Consider the following 22,822-nt stretch of genomic DNA (forward strand, 5'->3'; position numbering starts at 1 on the left):
TTCTAAAATGTTTGATTCCAAATAAAATAGACAGGTTTATTTTATAAGCATCTGACTTGCCTTATAAACAGGTTTAAATTTAGCATCTAACACACTTAGGGAGTCTAGATGAGATGGACTATATAACTCTAAGGTTATCCTATCTCATCTGAACAGGCAGACACAGATATATGGTGTAGTTCAAAGTGAAATGGTTCATAAGATTTGCTTTGGCGTGCAGATGGATACTGAGTACACCCCATTCTCAGGCTTATGTTTTATGCACTAGGCCAGATGAACATATCTCAACAAATAAGGTCCTACTACTCCTAGACAGATTTAAAAGTGCATCTTTATAAAGAGTCAGATTGTTCTTGGGCATCCTTTACAAACTTCAATGATGGAAACTAAATAGGTCTATGAGGAGACCTATATTAAATGAGTTTCATGCATGTCATTTATAGTTAGCAGGACAGCAGCAATGTCATGAAGACATAAGCCAGCCAGCTAGTACATGGGGAAGTTATGCATACATATAGGTTCATAGGTGTGTACTAGGCTAATGGCCCTGGAGCCTTTACAAGCTTAGCCCATAAATATATATGTGTGTGTGTGTGTGTGTGTGTGTGTGTGTGTGTGTGTGTGTGTGTGTATATATATATATATATATATATATATATATATATATATATATATATATATATCACCTGTGACCAAGGTACATAACTGCCAGCTATGGGGGGTTATTAGTAAACTGTATACTGTTAGCCTTTTATAGGGGAAAGCAAGGCACTAATGTTAGTTTTAATGCTCACTGGGTGAATCCAGAGGAACATAAAATATTCGCTCAAGAAAGAGAGGTACAGAAGCCCTCTAGCAGGTCACAGGTAAACAAGTATACCATCTTTGTTGAGGCACTGCATGCCCACTGTAGCTGATAGGATTTGAGGGAAGGGCATTAAAGTACTGTACCAGCCTTGGAGGTCTGTTGCCCACTTCTCACTCAATGGGCACTATGGACAATGACCATGTTTACATAGACTTCAATGTCACCAAAGGGTGGGAAAGCTTACACAAACACTTGCTCATTTATAACTCTGTGAGGAACTAACTCACCAAGCACAACTGTCCAGGAATTCAACCTGACAAAAAAAAATAAATAAATATTTGTTCCTGCTCCCCATGTTCTCTTTGTAAACTCTATGCTTGCAGAAAAATGAGGGGAAAAGGAAATCTGTGTAAAGCTGGGGGCAAATCACTGAGAGAGACACTGTTTTACTGTATTAAAAAATCTATTCAAATGAGCAGTAATTTCAGCACTGCTATTGTGTAATTGCAAGTCATTACAATAATCCCATCATAATTTTTTAAATGCAACTGTATAAAATGAGTAAAATATATCTGAAATGCAAAACACTGAATAAGGCAAACTGCAAGTATTATAGATGGCAAATATAAGAAGAAATGCAAGTTACACTCAATTAATGTTGTGCCCTAAAACACAAATTTTATACAATGAAATGGCTTTACTCTTACAATCCAAGTTATAGAATTTTGTTAGATTTTCATAGAAAACAGAGCCTTTAATTACTGGTTTTCCTTTTCCTCACTGCACCTATGTAATGCAAGCTGAATCCAGTACAGTTGCTGGAAAGAGGACTGCAGCAACTGGGCATGAGTCATCCTAACTGGTGAGGTCTGTGCATCATTAAACAAATGGAGTTACTAATATGACTGTACTATTTCAGCACAAAAAGACATTTTGTAAGAAGACACTGTAGTCTCTCTACTCATAAAATGGATAAGTTAAAAAAAATTCATATGACCTGAGTTTGAATAGTGGCATTGGCTGGCTGTGTAGGGGATGGTGGGGAAGGAGTGAGCAGACACTGCTGGCTCAACCATCACGGGGGAAAGAAGGCAGTTCTGGGTCACCACATGTGACACCCCATGAAACTAAGCCCAGGAAGCCAGTGTTGCCACATGCAACACGCACAGTATTCCATGGGGAATTAATTGTGAGGAGGCTCACTTCCTCACTGAGGCAGTTTTGTGGAGATTGGAAGAGCTGCTGCAGGGGAGGAGGAGCTCTGAAGGAAATATGGTAGACCATCCCACAAGACCAGCAACGTAGCCCCCCCTCCCTACTACCCATCTCTTGTCACTGAGCAGATAACATTTATTGTGATTCCCAGGAAGGAAGGAATTGTGATAACAGCTCTTCAAATCTAATATGGACAGTTGGACTACTCCTGTTTCTTCTGCCAGCCTTGTTGACTTGGGTCTCCTGAGTCAATGTAGCAACTGCCTCATGTATACTAACAACCCTCTACCAATAACTCACTCTAATACAGAGTGTGAGAGATGTATCTATACCATGAATCTTGAAACCAAGCTATCTAGCACTTGAAACAGTAACATTGTAGAGGCTGTCAACTCGCCCGCCACTACTCATGCACATAGTACGCATCCAACACATAAATCAACATATGCAGAGGATCTCTCAAAATGAATGAAACGCCATAGACCTCCAAAACACATGACTGCTACAATTAACACACTTCCCTCAGCACGCAAAATACATAGCAACACCAGTGTCTCACATACATGCTCCCAGGCAGGTATGTCCAGCATATTGCCTTCACTTAGAATGATGCCACAGTATAAACAAAAAAATGACTGATTTTAATAATTGGCTTAGTTTTTGGTGTAATTCCAAGGGGATCCAGTTTCTTTCACCCTGTGATGACATGGTCGACAAGTCTCACTGGTTTGCCAGAAGTAGTTTGCACCTGGGACCACTAGGTTTTCGACTGCTGGCAAAGGCTCTTGCCTCCCCCATAGTGCCTTTTTTCAGGCAAGGTCTAAAAAACAAAATTGCCAATATGAAATTTGCCAATCATAACAAAATAAGGGTTATGCTGCTACACACTAGGAGCTTAAAACAAAAACTGCACAGCCTCGAAGCTGGAGGATGTAGATGTCTGTGCAGTCACAAAAACCTGGTTCAAGGCCTCAGAGTATCCTAGCCTTGCAAGGCTACAATGCTTCCACAACTTCAGACTGCAAAATGAACATTTGAGAACCAAAGATGGCAGCGTTACTATATTAGAGATAAATTCACCTGCTGACTAGTTAGACAGGACAACTCCATGGAGTTATTCCAAGTTCAGATTACTGTGGGTAAGACCCTTATTCAATTACAGCTAGTTATAGCTTCCCCTCCATGGATAATGATGCGCATGAGGCTTATTTATCCAAACTGGAGTCCATCCAAATATTGTAAAACACTCTGGTCATGGGGGATTTCAATTATCCCATCATCAACTGGGAAACCTACTCTAACCCTAACTCACTAGTGCAAAAGTTCCTTGACTTTGTTAACTCAAATGACCTGGAACAAATTGTTCAAACCCCAACAAGAGGAACAAACATACTAGATCTGGTCCTCATTAACATAACAAACAGATGCACCACTGCGACTGTTGAACCCTCATTCGTTAAATCCGACCACAAATAAGTCACCTTCAAACTGGCACTAACACAAGAACTCACAAAGGGTGAAGTCAAACTAATAAACTTCACCAAGGCAAACTACACCCTCCTAGGGAAAGGTATAAAAGCTTTCCATCCCCTATCCCAGCTGGAAGTGGTAACTTCACCAAAGTTTACACTAAAGCTCTGTACAATCACTTGTATAAGTGTATAGACTCAGCTGTTCTAGACAGAATCAAAACCAGAGCCTCATGTAAAAACACCCTGGTGTGTACATCCAGCATCAACAAACTTTACAACAAACACAAAAAGTTGCTGTCTAGGAAAACTAAGGCAAGGCCCCTGCATTGGAAAAGCACCCTCCTCAGCCTCAACAGGCAAAGAAGACAACATGTCAAATCCTCTAAGGGTAACTTTGAGAAAAACTTAGCAATCACAGCCAAGGATAACCATAAGGCCTTTTACAGCTACATACGCAGCCTAAAAGGTAAGACCCAAGCATGTGCCAAACTAGTAAGTAACGGTATCACACACACTGATCCCACAGAGATAGCAAACTTCCTGGTGGGCAGATTAGGTGAAAATTTCACTCTTATCCCCTCCAAACGTATCACAAACCTTCCACCACCCACCCTACATATCTGAAGAGCAGGCCATTAAAGCCTTGTCTAAGGCAAAAAACACAGCCTCTATGAGACCAGACAGCATCCCAGGCCGTCTTCTAAACAAACAAAAACATGAACTAGCATCACCATTAAATACCCTAGTCAATCAAAGCCTAACCACAGGCTATGCTCCTATGGAATCGAACAGCAACAGTTAATCCCCTCCACAAAGGTGGCTTAGCAACAGACCAGGGGAATTACAGATGCTGGGCTTCCAGATACTTGGCCAAGGCTCTTGCTACCCCTATAGTGCCTTTTTTGGGTGATGTTCCAAAGACATAATTACCACCGTAACAGCTACAAAAAAATGCAATCTGCGGGTCATGCTGCTCAATGCTAGAAGTCTAAATCTCAAAATGCACTCGCTCGAAGCAAAACTTAAAATGGAGAACATCGACATTTGTGCTTTAACAGAGACCTGTTTCAAGGCAGCAGAAAGCACCCCTGCACTACCAGGCTATAACTCATTCCAAACCTTTCGGCCCCAGAACTTGGACTGAAGCTCTGAAAGCAGTGGTATTTCCATATTCATAAAGGATGCACACACCTCCAGACTGGTAGCCCAACATAACGCATCAGAGATACTACAGGTGCAGTTAACATTGGGTAAGATAGCGAATCAGGTCGTAGGTCCCCAACCATGTCCCAAGACTCACATTTCACATTCCTAAGCACTCCAGAGAATATTAGAGTGCAACCTAACACACTCATACTGGGCGATTTTCAACCACCCCTCCATTAACTGGGAAAACTACTCATGTACCAATACACTTGCCCAACGTTTCCTGGAATTCATTAATTCCAATGCCCTGGACCAGTTTGTTCTTACCCCCACAACATCCTTGATCTGGTCATTACTAACATGGGTGACTTGCTCTACACCAATAGTCAACTCCTCCCTGGTTAGATCCGATCACAAACTAATCACCTTGGAAATCCACATCCCTCCCACACCACCCCCGCTAAGGTAACCACCATGAAAAACTTCTCCAAAGCTAACTTCAAGGTACCCATGCAAATGGAGAATAGTTGCATGACCGCCAAATCATACACCATACACTGTACAGACACTTACACAAACGCATGGATTTTGCAATACCCAATAGAACCAAGACGCTCTCCAAAAAAAGGAAGCCAATCTGGTGGTCCCCTGCCATAAACAAACTCTACAACAGAAGGAGGAAACTGATGCAGAATGAGGTGAAGTCCCAAGACTGGAAAAACTCCCTTATCAGCCTCAACAAAAAGTTGAGATCCCTCATCAAATCCTCTAAAGCTAGCTATGAAAACAGAATTGCAGCAGATAGTAAAGATAACCACAAGGCCTTCTATAGTTATGTAAAGAATCTCCACGGCAATACCAAGATTTGCTCTGAGCTACTGCACAATGACACCTCCTATACTGAGCCAACAGATATTGCCAATATACTGGCCGACAGATTCAGGGCCAACTATACCCTCTCTCCCCCAGCAAAGGACCAATCACAATAGATTGCCAAGCACCCAGTATTACTGCTGTACAGGTTGACAGCACTGTCCAAGGCCAAGAATGCAGCATCTAAGACCTGACAATATCCCTGGCTGTGTTCTACATGAACTACAGAGTGAACTGGCACCTCACCTGTGTGTCCTGTTCAATCACAGCCTCACCTCAGGCTTTGTCCCTAACGAATGGTGCACTGCTACAATCATCCCTCTCCACAAAAGAGCAACTACAGACCCTGGGAACTATTACCCCATTAGCCTGACTAGTCTGATATGCAAAGCTATGGAATGCATAATCATGGACCTAATAAACAAAGATATAGGGAATCCCCAAACTCTAGATCCCACACAGTTTGGTTTTGTGAAAGTTAGATCATGCCTGCTCAACCTGGTCGACTTCTTTGAGTCAGTGACCAGAGCCGTGGATGAAGGCAAGGTGCTTCATACAGCCTACCTTGATCTGGCCAAGGTCTTTGATACCATTCCCCACTCAGGAATCCTAGAAAAACTCACTAAGCTAGGCATCAACCCCTGTATCACTAGGTGGGTTGAAAACTGGTTCACAGATAGAACCCACAGTGTGAAAGTAGCTGACTTCAAGTGAGACTGCCGACCAGTCACGAGTGGAGTCCCACAGGGCACGGTCCTGGGTCCTCTCCTGTTTGGTATCTACTTCTCTGAAGTCCAGGCCAACACAAAGTGACTCTGGTTTATAACGTTCGCAGACAATTGCAAGCTGAGAGCCATAATTAACTCCTCAAGTGATGTTGACATCCTACAAAAGGCCTCACGGAGACCAATGACTGGTGTCAGAACCATGGCCTTAAGCTCAGTGCCAAAAAATCGTGTTGTCACCCCCTTTGGGAAAAACCCGGTTCCCATGAATTGCCACATTGACGGTAGTCCACAGATAACAGAAGGTGTTAAGAGATCTGGGAACACAGGCTGACAGCAACATCTCTTTTGACCACCACATTGCCACTGTGATCAGAAAGTCCTATGTGGCACATTTCATTACTAAGGGTTTTGCATCCAGGAAGAAAGAGGTCATTGTCTCCCTCTACTCTTCCTTCATTAGGTCAATCATCAAGTACAATGGCCCATTTGGCATGTATCTCACTAGACACCTGCAACAACTGGAGAGGCCTCAATAGTACCTCACAAAGAGGATCATAGGCCTTAAACATTTGTCCTATATGGACAGACTAAAAAAAACTCCAACTATTCTCTGTCTCATATCGCCTACTTAGAGGTGATCTCTTCTTGACTTACAAAGCCATGGCTGACCCAGCTCTGTTAGAAATGCTTCATCTAAAGAAATCCCAATCCCTCCACACTACACACTCCAGAGACCTCAACCTCCTTACCACAATCAACAGAACAAGCTGGAGGGACAGGTTCATAAATTGGAGACTGGCCCTGCTATGGAACAGACTTCCCATACATGTCAAACAGAGCACCTCACTGGCCCTCTTCAAGAGAAATCTTGGTGAGTGAATGGGAAATAGAAATTTCACCCTGGGGATCACTCCAGTGGCTCTACTCGACAGAGGCACTGGGAACTAAGGTCGGGTGGCAAGATGCCAAGGTATTCCTATGGGCTAGGCTTGTAAAGGCTCCAGGGCCATTAGCCTAGTACACACCTATGAACCTATGAACATCCAGTATTCCTTGATTTTATCAATTATAACTCTCTAGAACAAATATTCAGTTTCCACCAGTTCTCACCAGAGGTGACATCATATCTCATCTCATTCTTACAAATGTTGCCTATGTCTGGACCCCTATAATCAAATTATGATGCAATGATTCCTCCTTGATCAAACATCACTCCCTACTTCAAATCTAGTACCATCCTGGACAATTCTACCATAATCAATTTACTCCTGATCCAAATATAACTGATATTTGATAGCTTGAAGAAATTCATAACAACCCGCTCACCTAGCCACAAAGATTGGAACACAAACTCTTGACTTCTAAGCCTATCTAAACTGTATAAAGCTAAGCCTATCTAAACTGTATAAAGAACTCCATTCCCATTCAGTATAAGAGTAATGGAGCATTCAAAAATAAAACCCTATTAATGGAGCTCTTAAATAAATAAACTGTACAATAATGAGACAACAAGTGGGAGGGAAGCACTGTAAATGACAAGTTGATAGGTTATACGAATAAACACTCAAATGAAGGTGATGGAGGAGATGGGAAGAGAGAAAGAGAGGTTATTAATAAGCAAGATAGAGATATTGTAGTTATTAGAATGAAATTTTCCAGCTTTCAGTTTTATCTCAAGGGAATAAAGAAACGTAAGTTTATGATTTACTGTATGATATTATAAAATGGATAGAAACACGCTGGATATCTCTGAAAAGTTAGGGTTGATCAGCTCTGAGTATGTACTGCACCACACTGATAAGTAATGTACTAACAAAATAATTACCATACACTTTAACAATATGAACTTAAAAAAACAAATCTGTAAATGAGATGTAATGATTCTTATTAGCTCTTACTTTTGTCCCTCCCACAGAGTAACAGGCCATGGCTAGTCATTTCATGTCCTGTAACCAAGACAGCAAAGTACTCACACAAGCCATTCCTAGCTATCTTAGACACTGTTTACTTGGCAATCTCTAGTCATCTGTCTATAGAGATTGTCATAGGAAGCAAAATCTCTACATTATATTATATGGATATTACTACACTTTCTGGCATTTACTGCAGGGGATTAAAAAGAAAAGTTATGTATTCACCATAATGATAGATCCATGTTGTTCTATTTTCTTCTGGTTTAACCTTTCAGACTGTGATCCAAATCTGATAGTCTTGACACCTTTAAACCTTCAGATCCAGGGCTCTGACTCTTTTCCTACTCATAATTCTCCTTCCTTCATAAAAGTAAACTCAGATAAAGTTTACCTAACATAAGGTTATATGCTTCCAATATTGAGAGCCAATTAAAGATTATTTTCAATACAAAAAAAGGAGGTGTCTCATGTAAAGAAAAAAGGGACCAACCTGGTGAGGTTTATATAAGCAAGACTCATTTAAAGTACCATCCGTTCTTCAAGGTACAGGAGGTGACATTATGGTGAGTGCATAACTTGCATAACTGATGTTGTCTATTTTCATTTGATTCACCTGTTGGGACAGATTCCCTAGCTACTAATTCGTCTGTGCAGCATCAAGGAAGGATATTCCTAAAAACAGCAGAGCCAAAAGAGTTATGACATCTGGATTATACATTTCACTTACAGCAAGATGCAAATAATTCAAGAGCAATCTTGAGAGTGATCTTGGAAATACTATATCCCAGTTTAGTTCTGGATAACGCAAGACACAATTGGTCTGACTTTCAGAAATCTTTAGTTCCATGCAGACAGAACCTAAGTTGTCTGTGAACATCAAGTAAATGCAGTGTGCATTCCCCTTTATTTTAAAACTTTGGAAAGAAAACTGATATATTAATGGACTGGATTATGTTGAATTCAAATGCCACTTTCAGAATAAAAGTGTTTTAGGAAAAAATATGACAGTTTGCAAGAAAGGGCCTGAAACTCTGAAAGTCTCTCTGCAGAAGTAACTGCTACCAAAAAGATAATCTTCCATGGTAAGAACTTAGTCTACAGTCGCTGCTTGTTCAAAAGGAGGCTCTGTAATATCCCAAGAGGAAAATGGTCCTTTACAGGGGGTTGAAGTAGGAAAGTCCCTCTAAGAAAAGTCTTAGATAACTTAGAAGAGCTACAGGAATCTTATTCTGTCCTATGTGAAAATTAGAAATTGGTGTGAGATGTACTTTATTGTAAAAAAACTAGAATCATTTTGGAAAACAATTCAACAAAAACTCTAAAATGGAAGGAAGGGGAGCAGAAAAAGTGTCCAAATCTTTCCCTGTAGCCCAAAAGGAAAATCTTTTTCATTTACATCAATATACCTTCCTGGTGCTAGACTTCTGTGAAGCTGTAAGGATATGTACTACATTGTCTGAAAATCTGGCACATCTGTCCATCATCAGAATTGGAGGAACCAAGCAGTAAATTTCAAGGTTTGCAGGTCCAGGAGAGGAATCCTGGATGGATGTGACATGAGATCTGGGCTGGAGCCAACATGTGCCAGTTAGGCAACCCTTAAGGTGCACTGAAAGTATTTCTTGGAGAAGAAACCACAAAATCCTTGGTTTTGTGGACTGCCTCTGCCCCTAGGACAACTTCCATTAAAATGACCCCCCTTCCCTGCCAAGGGAGGTTTGTCAAAGGCAGCATCTTTGATTTTATGAACCACATCTTCTTTCTTCCTCAGTGATTCCTAGAAAAGATTTTTTTGAGGAGTACACAAGTGGATTTCCACAGCAGATAGGGGTCTTGCCATCCTGTCTTCTGGTGAGTGTCTCCTTAACCTTAGGTTCAAACAAAGTGGAATCAGCAATGGTGGTGTTAAAGGACATCTTAAAGCCTTCTGCATATTCACACAGCCGCATCCAAGCATGGTGGCACCTGTTGCTCTAGCAGTTCCTCCAGCTGCATTTGGAATACAAACGCATGGAAACGTTGGAGAATTTAAGGTAGACAGCTGGGATTCCACATTCTTCTGGATATCTGCTGGCAAATTACCTAAAAGAGAATTGCTGATCTCCCTGGTCAATTCTCTTTGGAAATGGGCAAGATAGTTCAGCGCTTTCAAAAAAAAAGTCACTGTAGCATAAGTATACTTTCCAAATCTGTCCAAAGTGTCCTACATTCCCTATGGGGGGGATCAAACGTACACTTTTCAGAGATCTCTTTCTTTACAGCTGACACTACAACCATAGCATCTACAGGGAGGCCTTAACTACAGTGAGCTCTATCCTCTGTTGCTACCAAAATCTTCTCCAGTTTCTTGGTAATTGGCTCTGCTGTATCAAGCTCCTTCCAGGCACTCTGAGCCACCAAATCAATGAGGGTATTAGGAGGGGGGACCATCCAGGAAGTACAAAAGCCAGCTCAAAAAGCCTCCAGAAACACTGATTCTTCTGAGAAAGGTACATTGATGGACCACCTAGTTTCTGTTTCATCAATTCTTCGATTTCACTAAAGACATCACTAAAGGTGAATCTATGGGAACCTCCCTTTCTTCCAAATCCATGTCTTGTGTAACAGATTCCAATGATGAATCTAAGTGCTTTTGTTTGCAAGTCTGTTTCCTATGGACCTGTTATTGAGGAACCTCTGTGATGGGTCTGAATAAGACTGAGAACTCGGTGAAAGAACTTCCCAGAGGCTTTTGGTAACCGATTGTCCCTGCCTACATGAAGAAGTAGAGTCCAATGCAGTATACATAGGAAATTGGATCAGATCAAAATAAGATGGAGGCACCTCTTCTCTTGGCATAGGGAAAACTCACTAGAAAACCTCAAAAGCCAAAGCAGAAATTGTAGTTGAGGAGACTGGTGAAACAGAAAGAGCTCCACAGGCTCCAACCTGCCCCAGCTCTGAGGCCGGCATTGGAGCCAAGATGCCGAGACCCAATTCTCTGACAGGGATGGATGGATCTAAAAGTTCTGGAGTTGGCCCATTCCATGGGCACTGGCTTCAACACTTTGGCTCCAACTCTTGTTGGAGTTCAGAGAGACTGGGGGATAGTCATGGCAATAGTGGAAGTCATTATTGGTGTTGACACAGGTGCTCTGGGAATGATTGGATCTGAGGGCTTTGATTCTATATATCAGACATGCTATGGAGTCATTGGAGAGGTCATTGGCACTGTTCTCGACATGCAGGGATGGAGCTGAGATCACCCTGAACTGTATCTGCATTCACAGGGACCTCCACATCATTCTGTCGATGTTAGCTTCAATAAGGCGGTTTACTATCATATGTTCGAATCGAACTCCATCGACTGCACTTTTGTCGAACACGGAAATTCGAAAACGGTAATGTCTAACACCAAAAGCCAACCTAAGAACGGGTTTTAACATGGGTCGAGATAGGGGAGAGGTTTGTAGTTCGGCAATAGCAGTGAACACCTATCTCGACCCATGTTAAAACCGTTCCTAGGTTGGCTTTTGGTGTTCGACATTACCGTTTTCGAATTTCTGTGTTTGACAAAAGTGCAGTCGATGGAGTTTGATTCGAACATATGATAGTAAACCAATAAGGCTCAAAGAATGGTTAGACTCATAGACTCATAAAAAGTAATTCTTTTTCCTTCTCTTTAGTTGTAGAAGTAGAAGGGAATCTCACTGTTTTACTAAAGGAACCTTGAGCTGGAAGACTACCCTTTAAAATTAAAGTGTCCCTTTTACTTTGAAGGGCTTTGTGGCCAAGAGAAGAACAAGCTTCACTGTCTGTGTTCAAATCTGCTGCTCCCAAACAGTAGACACAAAGGGAGTGGGAATCTTTTGGAGGAATTCTGTGGCCAAATTTTGAACATTTTTTTAAACTTTTATTAGCCATACTGGTTGAATAACTTGGTAAGAAATACACACACACACACACACACACACACACACACACACACACACACACACACACACACACTAATCTTTAAATTGCAAAGAAAAGATTGAAAGAGAAAAAACCTACAACTAGCTGTAATGGAAAACTTTAAATTCTAAAGCTAACAACAATCTTAATGCTATGTAAATTATAGTTATGTACTCACCATACCTCTGATAACTCTGTGCTGTCTATTTTCATCCTTCCTCAACTGATGGGTCTTAGATCTTACCTTGGATTCATCTTCGGCTCTTCTGTAGACTTTAGGCTCTGTAGCTCAAGCTCCAACCCTTACCCACAGTTCCACAACTACGTCTGAAATATCTCAGATTGAGTTTACACTCTATTTAGTTAATCACAATGTAAAATGGAAAAAAGCAGTCCGTAGTAATCTCTGAGTTAAACACAAAATGTGAAAAGGTGGGAAACAGGGGAAGAATCAGAGGAGGACAACTATGGAGCCCACACAGCAGAAACTAATCAGGAACATCCCTCAGGTCATACCAGGATCCAGACAAAAATGAAGGGGGAATGGTGGGTGGGAAGTTGAGGAAGGATGAAACTAAACACATGAGTTATGGTGAGTACCTAACTATGAGGAAGGATGAAACTAAACACATGAGTTATGGTGAGTACCTAACTATAATACCTGATGTTGTCTTTTTCATACATTCCTCAGCTGATGGAACAGAGTCCCTGGCTACAATAATCTTGGGTGGTCCTCAAGGAAGGATATTTCAGAGTACCACAGAGCCACAAGCTGCCCTATTTTTTGATAATATATCTAATTTTTAATGAGCTATAAAGGCATAAGCATTGGATGATGTAGCAGCTGGACAGATGTCATCTACAGATGCCCTAGACCAAAAAGTGGATGATGTGACCACAGACCTGGTGGAGTGTGTTTTAGGATGCTTGGGTAATGACGGGCCTTTATTCTTGTAAATAAAGGTAATCCAATCAGTGAGCCATCTGTCTAGAGTCACTTTTGTCACTGCTGTACCTAATTTGACTTTGGAAAAGGATACAAACAATTGTTCTGACTTCCTTATGTCTGTAGTTCTGTGAATGTAAAAGCTGAGCTATCTGTGAACATCCAGTAAATGAACCATGTATTCTCCCTTATTGGAAACGTTGATAAAGACTGGTAGATTAATTTACTGGCTGAGGTTAGCTTTGGGCATCACTTTAGGTAGAAAAGAGAAATTAGTCCCTAGTGAAGCCTGTTGTGTAAAATTAGGTAAGGTGGCTGAGAAGAAAGTGCTTGGAGTTCAGATACCTATCTAGCTGAAGAAATAGCAACTAGAAAAATAAATTTCCAGAACAAAAATTTTAACTTTGTCCTTGTTGAGGGTTCCGAGAGGGGCTGATTAAGGTCCTGAAGAATTAGTGAAAAGTCCCAATGGAGGTACAAGATCCTTAATTGGAGGCCAAAGCAGCAATGCACCCTTAAGAAGGGCTTTGCACAATTTTAAGGAAGCTAAGGATGAAAATTCTACACTCATATGAAAATTTGAGATTGCAGCCAACTGTACCTTGACAGTAGAATAACTACCTCTATTGTTGAAAGTGGAGGCTAGGAAGTCAAGAATAGCTGGAATTGATGCAGAAAATAGGTCTAAGTGTCTCTGTCTCTGATTGGCCCAAACAGAGAATCTTTTCATTTACTTTTCCTGGTAGAGGCTTTTTGGGATATTAGAATGTGTCGAACAGGTAAGGAAAGTCTGGAACTTCTAGCCATCACCAGAAGTGAGAAACCATGCAGTCAATTTAAGGGATAGCGTGTCCGGGTGAGGCAGCCCAGATGGGTGAGACAAAAGGTCCTGAACAGGATCCAGCACCCAGGGAGGGTGAAGTAGGTGAGGCCATGAAATGGGAAATAATACTTGGCAAGGCCAGAATGGGGCAATGAGGATCACTTTGCTCTTCCACTGGAAAGCTTTCTGGATGAACTTGGAGATAACAGGAGTGGGGGGAAGACAGCATAATAGACTGGAGGGCAAATCAAGGACTAGAGGATCTCTCTGAAACTCCCCCTCTGAGAGGATCAGGGCAAAATACTTCCTACATGTGGCATTGAGGGGAGAGGCAAAGAGGTCACAGCATAGCTGACCCCATTGGCGAAATGCCATGTCTACTACTGATTGAGACCACTCATGAATGAGTAAAATGGACCTGCTGAGTTTGTCTACTAGCATGTTGATTTTCCCCACAAAATGCATTGCCAAATATAAGCAGATGGAAGAAATCAGCCATTACCAAACTCTAGTACAGAAAGAAGAGATGTGTCAGACAAGAAAATAAATGTTTTTTATTGTTTAGAGCCTTTTATCTACGAGGTTTAAATGAGATGTTTACTCTGAAACCGGAGTTAAAATACCTTCGTAATTGCCTTCATTGATTTTTTTTTTTTAGAATGATTTTACAATTTTTCTAGCATGCTTCTAGCATTCTATATCTATATTTCTTTTAAATTTTAATTGGTCTATGAGCTAATTATTAACTCTTAATTGATGAGTGTGTATACGTATGTAAAGGAGTATTTGTGTGTTTAGATACCTGTTTTTCATGCCTGAAGAAGTGCAAATAAACAGTTTATATATTAATAGTTTTGTTTTTCTGGTACATCTGTTCTTTCTGTACTATTTCATTCTTGTGACTGTACCAGTCTTACTGACCAAGTCTCTTTGTGTTTTGCCATTGCCAAACTCACTCTGTCGCCCTGCAAAGTAGGTGAGATCCGTTTTCCCCTTGTTTGTTGATGTTTCAGACCAGACCATGTTCCTCATCTGGAATGTAACCATCCCTAGAGGGAGAACATTTTGAAACACCTGCAACTCATACAGGACTGCTCTCATTTCTAGGACTGATGCGAGGACTGGCCTCTATCAGGGATCAAGAGTCTTGGACTGACCTTCTCAAATAATGCACCCCCCCCCAGTTGGGAGGCATCTATAGTCACTATGTTCCTGGGAAAGGGAAGAGTAAAAGAATGGGCCTGGGAAACTTCCTCTGCATGAATCCACCATGTTATGTAACATCTGAAAACACTTGTGATGAGAATGGGAGTCATCACAGACGGATGTCTTATTTACCACTGTACCACTACAGTCCACTGTAGTACTCTCATGTGAAAGCATGCCAAGGGGACCAGTACTATGGAGAGTGCCATCGAACTCAGTAGTTGTAGAAAAAACTTAGCTGGAGATGAATGAAAAGTAAGGATTTGTAATGCCTTTTTTCTAAAAATCTCCAATCTTGTTTGTACCAGGCTTCCCACGTGTGTATGGGTCTCTAGATGGGCTCCGATGACCTCCAGAGTTTGAGCTGGATAAAACTAAACCTTGAAGAGATTTATAGTAATGCTCATTTGGAAAAGGATATGGAGCAAGTGATCTCTAGCTTGAATTAATAGAGGCTTGGTGGAATAAGGTAGGAGCTAGATGTCTAGATAAGGAAATACCCAGAATCCCTGCAGTTCTAGGTGAGCTACAACCACTGCCATGCACTAGATGAACACCCTGGGGGCTGTGGCGAGATCAAAGGGTAGTGCTCTGAACTGGTAGTGACTGGCTCCCAGCCGAAAGTATAGATATCTCCTGGAGTGCTTGTGTATTTTGCTATGATGGCACACATCCTAAAGATTTATAAAGCAAAACAAACTGTTCTTCCTTAAGAGAAGTAGGATAGACTGAACCATGACTATCCAGAAATTTGACTGTTTCACAAAATGGTTTAGATCACTGAGATCCAAAAAAAGAAGTTATGTCTTACCATAACTTTCCATCTGTGTTGTTTTTCATCAATTTATCACTGATGGATTCGGTTCTGAGCCCTCGGAACAGAGTCGGCCTAATACCAAGCTTGCATACACAAAAAACTCTCGAGCTAAGCTGCTACCCACAATGCCCTTCTTCCAGTTACCTCAGATCAAGTTTGCATGCAACATATAGAAGAAAAAGCAGAGGCCATTTCTGCACAGAAACCCTGAAACACCACAAGGACCCATAAGATCCATCAGGTGCCTTTGGTGGGGGACGGAGTGTGGGGTGTAATGAATGGAAAAAGATCAACAACACAGATGGAACGTTATGGTAAGACATAACTTCTTTATCTGATGTTGTTAATCTTCTTCCCATTCATCACTTGATGGGACAGAATCCCAAGCTACTTGAAAACCTGGGTGGTCCTTATAGAAGAACCTTCCTGAGAACCACTGAGCCGAAGGCCGCTCTTCCCCTGAAGACCAAGTCCAATTTGTAATGTTTGATGAAAGTATGGGGTTTAGCCCAGATGGCTGTTGCACAAATGTCGTCCATAGAAGCTCTGGAGTGGAAAGCAACAGAAGTTGCAATGGCTCTCGTTGAATGAGCTTTGATATTAACAGGTTTAGGTTCATTCGCTTGTGAGTATGAAAAAGTAATACAACCTCTCAACCTTTTTGATAAAGTGACTTTTGATATGACACATCCCATTTTTGGACCAGAAAAGGAGAGGAAAAGTTAAAAGATTTAGTTCTGTCCAAGTAGAAACTTAATTGTTTATGTACGTCCAATGAACGTAGACCGTATTCTCCTTTATTGGAATAATTTGGGAAAAACACTGGGAGCTCAATGGACTGGTTAACAGAGAAATCAGACACCACTTTGGGAAGAAAAGATAGATTAGTACGAAGAGATACTCTGTCTTTATGAAATTTAGATATGGACTCTTGATGCATAAGTCTTGTAATTCTGATATCCATCTACCGCTACCAAAAACTGAGATTTCCATGATAGAAATTTAAGGTCACATTTTGCAGCAGGCTCAAAAGGGGGTAAAGAGAGAGATTGTAATACCAGACAGAGATTTCATGTCTCTACAGGCCACCTGAGTGGGGGTCTGCTATGGAAAACTCCTTTGAAAAAGGTTTTGCAAATGCAGGTGGATATAAGAGGAATGCCTTCTAAACTGTTACGAAGATTGGAGATGGCTGCCAAGTGGACTCGAATAGTAGAAGCTGATGCTCCATTGTCAAACAACTCAGAAAGGTATTGAAGTATAACAAATGCAGGAGTTGAAAAGGGGTCCAGCATCTGATTATTAGACCAGAGAGCAAACCTTTTCCACTTATTTCTGTAGAGTTTTCTGGTGAATGGTTTATGGGAGGCCACAATAATATCATGAACGAGGTGAGGAGAGGGTTTCCTACCTGGCAACTAATGAAAGTGGAGAAATCAAGCTGTCAGCTTGAGAGTGGACAGATTTGGGGGAGTCAACCCTTGGGGCAAGAGATTAGGTCATGACTAGTGTCCAGGATCCATGGAGATTGTAACAGGTGAGGCCGGAGGAAGGGGAACCACACTTGTCGAGGCCAAAATGGGGCAATGGGGATCACTTTGCATCTCAACCGAATTGCTTTCTTTAAGAATAGGGGTATCAAAGGAATAGGCCCACGGGTTTCCTCTATACTTATCATCCAGTCATGAGTCAAAGCATCTCTTGGTGACTCCCCTTCTGGGGGAAAAAGGACAAAGAAGCTGCTGCATTTGTTGTTTGAAGGGGAAGCGAAAAGATCGCAGCAAGGCTGACCCTAACTGCTGAAAACTTCTGCCATCACGTTCGGATTGAGAGACCACCCATGTGGAAGGAGGATGCATCTGCTCAGCCTGTCCACAATCATGCTGGAGCTCCCCGGGATATGCATTGCTATAAGAAAGTGGTTGGAAGTTATCGCCCAGTGCCAAATTCTCATGGCCTCTCGACACAGGGGGTAGGATTTGGTCCCTCCTTGTTTGTTTATGTACCAGACTACTGACATATTGTCTGACTGGACTGCAATCATTCCCAATGGAAGGAGCAGATGAAGTGCCTGCAATGTGAACAGCACCGCTCTCAACTCCAGAACGTTGATATGCAAGTTTTCCTCCAAGCTGGACCACGTGCCCTGGACTGTCTTTCCCTGAAAGTGGCCCCCACCCTATCAGGGAAGCCTCCGTGGTCACTGGCATTGGGTTGAGGGGTCTGAAAGGGGCGACAACAAAGAATTTCGTCTGTCCTCATCAACCACAGAAAATCTTGCTTGCAGGAATTGGTGATGAGGATCTGTGAGTTTAGAGGATAAAGATTTGCCACGCACTGGGACTAAAGGAACCATTGTAACAGTCTCATATGCAATCTTGCCAGTGGGACAATTGGGATGGCTGCCACCATAGACCCCAAAGCCTGTAGAACTTCTCTTGCTGACACCTTCCTTTGACAGAGTATTACTTGCACTTGTGATCTTAACCTCTGAAGCCTGTGAGTTGGGAGACAAACCTGGCGTGTTTGAGTATTGAATACTGCTCCTATAAATTCCAATTGTTGGGAAGGATGAAGATTGGATTTTTCCCAATGGACTGTGATGCCTAGAAACTCTGCCAGTGAGAGGGTGTAGTGGAGGGCCACGATCAATAGGCTCTTGGTGTGGGCGGAGAGGAGCCAATCGTCTAAATATGGAAACACCTGGAATCCCTGAAGTCTCCAGATGAGTTGTTACCACTGCTAGGCATTTCATGAACACTCTGGGGTCCGTCGAGAGACCGAATGGCAGGGCTCTGAATTGGTAATGATTGGCTCCTAGCCGGAAGCGAAGGAGACTCCTGGAGTGCTTGTCCATTTTGATGTGATAATATGCATCCCAGAGGTCTATCGAGCACATCCAAACATCCTCCCAAAGAAAGGGGAGAATGGATTGTATAGTCACCATGCGAAATTTGGTTTGAACCACTGACTTGTTTAGTTGGAGATCCAAAATGGGTCTCCAGTCCCCAGTCTTTTTTGGCACCAAAAAGAATCTTGAGTAGAAACTGGATCCGCACTGGTCTGGGGGGACTGGTTGGATGACCCCTTTTTTTTTTTTTTTTTTTTTTTGACACAGCTTTCTTATCTCTGAAGCCGCCTCTTCCCTTAGACTGGGTGGAACATCGGGAAGGTACTTTAAAGGTTTTGGGCAAGATATTAGAGAGATGTAATAGCCTCTGGAAATTATTCTCTGCACCCACTCATCGTTTGTAATAGAGTGCCAGGCAGTTTGGTGCAAAGAAAAATGAGCCCCGAGTGCTTCCAGAGAAAAGCAATCAGGCAATGCTTCAGGAGCACTGATAAGATCGTCTGGAGAAAGAATCCCTGGAGTCTTGATTTTGGGGACCCCCTCTGTCCCTAAAGGAGTATCTTCCACCATAGGAACCTCCTCTGCCTCTGGGGGAATCCTCACCACGTGCGTTGGGGAAAGGACCTTGATTTTTTGTGCCATATCTTCCCACTCCTCTGGTTCCTGGAAAAAGAACACTGAGGTTTGGAAAAATGTAGGCCAACAGCAGACAAGGTCTTCCCATCTTGTTCGCACCTGACCAGTGTGTCCTTCACTTTAGAAGTAAACAAAGTGGATGGTTCGATAGGGGCATTCAAAAAGGAGGACTTGAAGGAGTCCGTGAGGTCACAAATCGCATCCAGGCATGGTGTCTCATAATTAAGCCTGCACCCGCAGCTCTAGCCACCCCTTTGGTTGAGTGGGACAGCAACCTCTTGGATGAGTTGGAGATAGACTCAAGGGTGGCAAGCTGAGAAGCAACCTTGTCGATTGCCTCGTCAGAAACTTGACCCACGAGGGCTCCAGAAAGTTCATAGATGAGATCCCTTTGGAGCCTCGTAAAATGTGCCAAGTAATTCAGAGACCTGACTGCAAAGGTCGCTGAAGCAAACTCACTTCCCTAATCTGTCCACCGCCCGGGACTCTCTGTTGTGTGGGTGGACAGTAGGAATTTCCTTTTTGCAAGGTCCTTTTTCATGGCCGCCACCACCACCACCATAGCATCTACTAGCAATCCTCTAGACCAGTGGGGCTGCTCTTCTAGTGGGCTAAGAATCTTGTCTGGTCTCTGGGAAATGGCCTCAATAGAGTCAGGGTTCTTCCATGCACGCTGCACGATGAGTTGGACTAACTCGGCGGCAGGTGAGGTCACCCAAAAAGTAGAAGGTTGAGAGTGGAAAGCCTGCAGGAAGATGGACTCCTCTGAGGAAGGACTGGAGGGCTTCCAGTCACCCCTCTACTTCAATATTTCCAGGATGTCTCCGAAGGAGACATCATCAAGGGGTGACCATGGGGACCCTTCCCCATCATCGTAATCCGTATCCTCAGTGAGGGACTCCTCCGGGGAGTCAAGGTGTTTCCACTTACACACCTTCTTCTGAGGGGGTTCTTCAGTGGGAACATCTGAAGAAGACTCAGAAGGGAGATTACCCTGGACAGGGGTTTCCTGAGGCTTGTGCTCTTGGTGTCCTGGGGAGGTGGCCCATGGTAGCTGTAGCTCAGAGGGAGCAGGGGGAAGATCTGACTCAGGAGGAGCACTTCCAGAAGCAAGCACCCTTTCCATCACACGGAAAGCTGGCCCACCTGAAGAGGAATGGGAGCCTGGAACAGAGTAAGAAAATCTCGGAACCAGGGTCACACCCTGCTCCTGGGGACAGAGCCTCAATCAGGATCGGGGCAGGTGCTGCCCCCGGATCTGAGGATGGAACCGATAAACTTGGAACCGTACTGGGAAATGAAGTTTCTACCCCCCCCCCCAACCATGAGATTAAGAGGAAGGGATGGCTCTGTAGGAACCGAAACCCAAAGGGGGGGCCTTGATGCTTCAGAGAGAGTCACTGTCAACACCGAGGAAAGGTTCCCACCAAGGACGTCTGAACTATGGGCCTCTGAACCGAAGGATCTGAGGGAGGAAAATAAGTGCGAGTCATGGGAGCAATAGACCCAAGGAGAATAAGTGGGAGTCATGGGAGCAATAAACCCAATTCCCGAAGTGGGATGGGTTTTTGGAAAATTTGTAATCCCTCTGGCTGTCAACAGCTGATCCAACAGGTGCACCTTATCCAATTCAGACTCCTGGTGGACCTTACAGACACTGGAAGGGGAGTCAAGCTGGTCCAGAAAAGTGCTATAAGCTTGGCCTAAAAAAAATGTCCAATGAAGGAGAGTACTGGGTTTGTGGTATTTGAATTGTCGGCACCGAAGATTCCAACTTGGAGACTGGTAATAGGGGGACTAATGGTGCTGAGAAAGGACTCTGTGCCAAAGAATCACTTGGAGTAGAAGTTATTATTGGCTCTGAGTAGATCGCTGGAACAGACTTTGGTGCAGTGAAGGGTGAGGTCGGTGCCGGGGCTACTGAAGACAATAATGTTGGAGCCATAGTTACTGTAGTTGAATTCAGTACCGCAAATGGTGCCAAGGGTGGCGCCAGCATAGAAGTCATGGTAATGTCCACAGAGACAACTGGAGCTGAGCTCGGAACCAGAACAGTCTGAGCCAAGAGAGCAATCTTATGCTCCATAGATGACTTGTGGGCCTTACCCTTATCACCAGCCAGTGAAGAGGGATCGGAATGTGGACGTTTCTTGTCCTTCAATGGAGGAGTTGAGACCTCCGACACAGAAAGACACTGAGAAAGGTGAGGATAGTAGGCCTTTTAAAATAAGCTTGTTTTTCCTCTTATTCAGCATCCACTGACTAAAGCTTAGACAAATCTGGCAAGAAGGTTTCACAGAGAGGTGGGAAACCCCCACACAATAGACACAATCATCATGTAAGTCGCTGTTCGAGAGTTTGCCATTGCAGGAAGTGCAATGTTTGAACCCCAAAGTCCCTTTTTTATCAGACACATCCAATACATGACCAAAGTAGAGAGAAGGTACAGAAGAGAAAGAGAAATACCAACGATGGTATCAAAGATACCACAAGGGTAGGAGAGGGCGTTACCAATGATGGTATGAGAAATACCCGGAGGGTAGAGCTAGATATAGAAATAGAGAGAAAGAGTTCAATCAGAAAAAATTTCAAAATACAATAAATTTTATAAAAACATGACACTTAGCTGGAGGGCTTGGTGAAATGCTGCTATATGGCTGCGCAGCAAACAAGATCTGGGGAACTGGGAGAAGGGCATTGTGGGTAGCAGCTTAGCTCGAGAGTTTTTGATGTACACGAGCTTGGTATTAGGCCGACTCAGTTCTGAGGGCTCGGAACCGAACCCATCAGTGATGAATGGGAAGAAGATTAACAACATTAGATTTGGTCTTAGGTCCCTGGTCTTTTTTTGGTACTAAAATAAATCTTGAGTAAGTTCCGGATCCATGTTGGTCTGGGAGGACCAGTTGGATGACTTTTTTTGTCTAGCAGCTTTTGTATTTCTGTAGCTGCAGCTTTCCTCTGACTGTATGGAATATCAGAAATTGTTTTGTTGTATTTCAGGGAAAAGGGGGAACATGATATATAATAACCTCTGGATATAATATTCTCCACCCAAGAATCTTTGGTAATGGCTATCCATAATACACCCAAATGAATATGGGTTCTGAGATAATTTTCTCATCATCATATCCACATCTGCTTCTAACAGACTCCTGGATGACCTGAGGGAGGACAATGTTACTGGTGGATGGGAAGCTCTTCGAGATGTGTCTTGAAAGAAAGGGGAGTGAAGCCTCGAAGATACTGGCTCTGGTGAATATCTGGGTGACTTAGATCTGCACTTAGTTGGATCTGAATGACAGGATGGATCTTAAGGTTGAGTTTTCATTGGAATCAAGCCTTTGGAAGTGGATGGATCCAACATCTTAATGATTTTCTTAGGCAGAGCAAAGCCTGAAGAAGTTTAGGGAGGAGAGCAATCACAGGAGTGCTTCTTTGGCTCTCAAGTTTCT

The 22,822-nt window shown here is 42.8% G+C and overlaps 1 protein-coding gene across 1 annotated transcript in view; it reads right to left on the bottom strand.

The window, feature by feature from the left end:
* The window catches only part of LOC122803780 (echinoderm microtubule-associated protein-like 5), a 3,919,718-nt gene that overhangs the window by 204,480 nt on the left and 3,692,416 nt on the right, over window positions 1-22,822 (bottom strand). The window lies entirely within an intron of this gene.

The sequence above is a fragment of the Protopterus annectens genome, chromosome 6.part0 (genome assembly GCF_019279795.1).
Source record: "Protopterus annectens isolate FY-2018-M chromosome 6.part0, PAN1.0, whole genome shotgun sequence".
In the NCBI taxonomy this organism is placed as follows: Eukaryota; Metazoa; Chordata; order Ceratodontiformes; family Protopteridae; genus Protopterus; species Protopterus annectens.